Source organism: Mustela nigripes, chromosome 6, assembly GCF_022355385.1.
Source record: "Mustela nigripes isolate SB6536 chromosome 6, MUSNIG.SB6536, whole genome shotgun sequence".
Classification (NCBI taxonomy): Eukaryota; Metazoa; Chordata; class Mammalia; order Carnivora; family Mustelidae; genus Mustela; species Mustela nigripes.
In genome coordinates, this window is record NC_081562.1 from 62,474,330 (window position 1) to 62,479,743 (window position 5,414).

Genomic DNA, 5,414 nt, shown 5'->3' on the forward strand with positions numbered 1-5,414 from the left:
TTTTCTTTAATAACATTTACTGAAAAGTCACAGCGGATTTTTAGGTAATTGTCTAATCTTCTTCCATGTGCCTGAGTAAACACAGCTAATGGGTCTGTTTTACATAATGAAATGTTATGGAAAATTCAAAACATAAGGCTGGCAGGGACTTTCAGAGGTCATCTGGAGCATCTCACTTCCTCTAGGCAAGCTTCTTGTAAATCTTTCTTTACAGAAAATATCTATGTCTAAAGATTTATGTATGACACAAGGCTGAGAAATCTAGTAGATGTGATTATGACTTAAAACAATATCCAAGAAATGAAGATGCTTTCTCTGCATTAGAAAGATAAAACTAACAAAGAAATTCTGTATTTTACCTCAATTTTCAATTGCAAATGTAGATGTGGTGGCATTAGAGTGGAGAGAAATATCAAGATATAGTGAAAAAGATGGTGGCTGGATCAAATGTACTGTGGCCACGTTCAGACTATTAACTGATGTGTTGGGTCATACTTGACCTGAGGCGGCTGCTTGGACTCCCTATCTGGCAGGGAAATGGAGATCATCTATTGCTTTAGAGACCAACAGCCCACCGAGGAGAACAATGTATACTTTGCTTATACATTCAAATGACACTATCTGGAGAATGGGCCTTTTCTTTTACATTCTCTCTTCCCAAAGAAAAGATTATCTCAGCTCCAGAGAAGCAGAAAAGTTTAGAGAGATCACCAAGAGGCATCTTTGGCTGAGGACTTAACATCCATATTCCATTTTAACAGCTTACCCTAATCATGGCTCAGAGTCATTGTTCTACCAACCCTGGGACAATAACTTCCATAGATTCTCCAGTGTTAGACAGTACTTTGAACATTCCAAAACTTGAAATTGAAGAAAACCCTACTGTAGAAGTCCAAACTCCAATAGATCTTGACTCTCAAATGAGAAAGACAAATGTTTCAGCACATTCACTATCAACTTCTCTCCTTGTAGAAGAAAAATTATTTCTCAGGAATTTGGGAGGTTGTTGTATTTAGTCTGTAAAGCAATTTCTAATGATGATATAATGAGGAAATGTTTACTATTTCCTCAATTTAGTAAATCCTTATAATGCTATATGTCTAGTTTTCCCTGTGTAATAACCAATTCAGAACTAAGCATTGTGAAATTGTGACTCAGTTTGGAGCAAGACCCCCACCATGATTCCTGTGTATTCCAGGAACCATAATGACTTGTCCTCAACTTGTTCTTGCTGGCTCACTTGGTGGCATGACCTAAGCCCTACTGATCTCCAGGGCCTGAGCCTCTTGTTAACTATTTCTTCTCAGGTTGGGGTCACTGTATTTGTTTATTTACATTCAAAATTGGGCAGAGAAGTACAAGACACAATGAGGATCATCTAGATTCCATGCATGGAATCCACTGTACTGGCAGCTATGTATAGGAACGTTTCTTCTCCTAATGATCAGGAGAAACAACGCCTGCCAAACAGGACAGCTTCTCCTCCTGAATTTCTTGTCTTTTCCTGTGAACAACTAACCAGGACATTCATCACTGCCCATGAGCATAAATATATTCTCACCAGATTCACTGCCCATTTCACTGGTACCCTTCCAGTTCACTAGCAGTGACAGTTTTAACAAGTGAAAGCCCATTTTGGGCCAAGAGCTGTGTTCCAATTGCCATCAGGGCTCCTCATTGTCAGCCAGGTGATGAATGATCAGCTCCCAAGTCCTGTTTTATTGATGGCTTGTGGGAACACTACTAATACATACCAGTGAGCATACGTTATGTTTCTGGAAGCAGACACTGAATGGAGTTCAAAAGGTAAATTGTTTATTAGGAATTAACACCTGTGAAAGGAAGGAGGGAAGAAATGAAATTTGACAAAGGTAGAAGTTAAATTGCAAGGGAGAGCAGACACAATCTTACCAACTCTGCAGGGAACACTTGAATGAGGATCGCCCACCGGCATGTCCCATATTTGGGTTAAAATGGCTGACCTTATCTCACTCAGTGAGCAGCCGGCCCCCAAGACAAGTGTGACTTTAGACAAGGAGACTCTCTTCAGCTGTGGCCAACCTGGAAGGAGTTGACCCCTGTAGATGGTGGCTTACCATTCTCCCTTCAGCTGGTGAGTAAGCTCTTCCTTGAAGGAGATCGCTTCTGTCACAGTTGCTGAGCAGAGAACAGTTTCTGCTGAGAAAAGGAAGAAAAGGTTTAGTGAAGATAGGAACTTTTTTCTCCACGAGTTCAATAGGATAAAATCAAGGATCTAGGAGAAGTAATGGAGTAGAAATTTGGGTCAGGGCAAAGGATGTATGGGTATTAGAAACCAGGAGAAGACAGAGAAACAGAGATTTACAGGATGGAAGGTAATGAGGAAAAGAGGGATGAGGAATATTGTCTACCTCTGCCACAAGTCTCAAAGCCATCTGGTTTCTCAGATTTTATTTGCAGTATTAAAGGGAGCATGGCAGTTGTTTGTGGAGTGACACCTTCTCTTTCCTCCTGATCGGGGGTAAAAAGCAAATGGTAGCAGTGAGTCGCTGTGTATGAGCCCATGATTCTTGGTCCTGCGTGATGCTGAAACTCAGATCTTGGTGCTAATGTTTCTGTGTCCATATTTTAATCCTCTTAGCTGACTTGGAAAAACTTGAGTCTGAGACTTAACAGAGCCTGTCAGAGCTGATGGGATAATATAGAAAAGGCTCGCCATTCTCACATTCAAGATACAGCATTTCTCTAGAGTCTTAATTTTAACACAGGGCTTAACATCTCTTTAACACAGGTCAGCAACTAATTCATCAGAATTAAGAGGAATAAACAGGTACACTATTCTTTGTAGAAAAAAGTTAACAGTAAAACTATTAGCATACGCTGTAAGCAGAGACGGAGACTGCTTGGATATTTGCCATGTAGCTCATATCCTGAAAAGGAGTTTTCCCTGCTACTTTCCATTCTTAAGATATAGAATATCACATATACATATGTGTATACATCTAAGAAATAGTATGGTTTTATAAATTTCCATTTTTAGTTAACACATAATTTATCTATTCCTATGTCAATAAATGTGTTTAAATTATCACTTTTAATGACTCCTTGTATGCCACTATATGTTTTTGTCATAATTAACAAGTCCTCTGCATTTGAGCACTTAATTATATTATTTGATTCTGTATTAAAGTTTTTGGTGCATCTCCTAGTCCTTTTACACCTATAGACTTACTCAATTATTTCTCTATATTAAGTTCTTAGAAGTAGAGTAGTGAGTGAGAGAGTCTATATCTTAAGTTTTAAGTTACCAAATTGTTCTCCAGGAGAGCTATGTAATTTATATCTAAGTTAAAAGCATGTAAAAATGTACTGTACTCTCACCAATACTGTCTTTAGTCATTTATTCATCTCTGTCAGTCTCACAGTTGAAAATTATATTCCCTTTTAAAATGAAGTTGACTATTTTGCCATGGATTTAATATGGATTCCATATTATGGATTCTTTTTATTATGGATTCTTTTTTTTTTTTTGGTAAAATTATATCCTTGTGTTCTTAGTCCATTTTTCTGTATATATTTTTGTCCTTTTTTTAAAAAAAGCATTTTGGGTATGTGCTTTAGTGAGTGCTGTGAAGTGTGTAAACCTGGTGATTCACAGACCTGTATCCCTGGGGATAAAAATATATGTTTATAAAAAGTTAAAAATTTTTTAAAAAAGCATTTTATATATCAAGGACATTAAGTCTTTGTCTCAGTTGACTTATGTTATCATTTTTGCCATTTTTTTCATGTAAAAGTTTTTATTTTAAGTCAACTTTTCAAAATTTGAATTTTTCAAATTCAAGTCTATCTTCCTTTCTTACTTCAAGCTGTAGTCTTGTTTTTAAAAGGGCATGCCACATTCTCCCATGAGTAACCAGATAAATTTCTTTCTAGTACTCTTTTTTTTTTTAAGATTTTATTTATTTATTTTTCAGAGAGGGAGAGAAAGAGCTAGTGCACAAGCAGGGGGAGCAGCAAGGGGAGGGAGAGAGAAAAGCAGGCTAATGGCTGAGCAAGGAGCCAATGCAGGGCTCCATCCAAGGACCCTGGGATCATAACTTGAGCTGAAGGCAGACGCTTAACTGATTGAGCCACCCAGCTGTCCCTTTCTGGTACTTTTATATTCACTTTTCACAGGCAAAACTTATAATACATCTGAAATTTATTTTTAGTGTCAGCTGTCAAGAACATATCTGAACATACCTATTTCCAATTAGGGGGAAACCCTTGGCCCAGTAGCATTTTTTAAAGATAAATATATATCTCATGGATATATAGTTGGTATAATTCTGGTTTTGAATACTCTTATATTAATCTGTTTCTATATTCCATCCTTAGAATCCTATTGCTTTAATTATTGTAGCTATATGATTACTTATACCTTAGAGAAAGAATGATTATTAATATATTCTTATCTTTCATGGTGTTTCTTTTTGATTTTGCAAAAATTTTGCAATTTTTTAAAAATTATAACTCAAACTAGCTTAAGCCAAAAGCTTTAAGCTCTTGGAATCCAAGAAAGTTTTGGCAACTTTGTTTTAAGAAAACCGTCAAGACCGCAGGGCAGTTCTCTTATTAACAAGAAATAGCAATGTCTTTCCTTCCACCTCAGGGCTCTGTCTCTCTCAACGTGTCAGGATTCTGTCAAGATTCTTATTCTCATGGTGGGAAGTATGGCTGCTGGCAGTTCAGGAATTTTACGTCAGGATTTTTAGCCACCAGATTGAAATGAATCTCAGTTTTTGGGTTTGGGTTATTGGAATTTTCTGACAAGGGACACATTAGTTCAGCTTCAGTTAGGCGGCCACCATTTTACGTTGTTCATGTGGGAAAGTGCCTTGAAGATTTTTTAAATTCTTGGTAGGAAATCTGGTAATGATTTCTATAATTCAGTAGTAGGTTTGTACATTATAAATGATTTTGAAGTTATGGTTGGAATTGTGTTTGGTGAAATATTTCGACAAAGGAAATTCAAAATGAGAATTCTTTTGTGTTCTCTTCATGGTGTAGTGAACATTGCTATTGTTTGCTGTTTGAAAAGTGGATCTGCATAAATGGTTTAAATGTTTGAAATGCATGCTCAGTATTTGTTATAAAAGAATGTTTTTGAACCCTGTAGATTTGGTTTATAACCCAGCAGCTTTTTACAACAATGGGAAGCCACAACTTGGCCACATCAATCAGGCATCCTAATTCCACCTGCAGTAGACAAAACACTTGACACTTGTACATATGAAACTGAAAGATAGAGGGAGGAAATAGAGAAGTGGTCCTTTTAATATTCTATTTTATTATTATCTGGTACAATCAAGAAAATTCAGTTTTGTTTAAATTAAGCCAAAGGTGTGCTTTAATCATGATTCCCGTTTTTATTATCCATTCATGATTCCCTT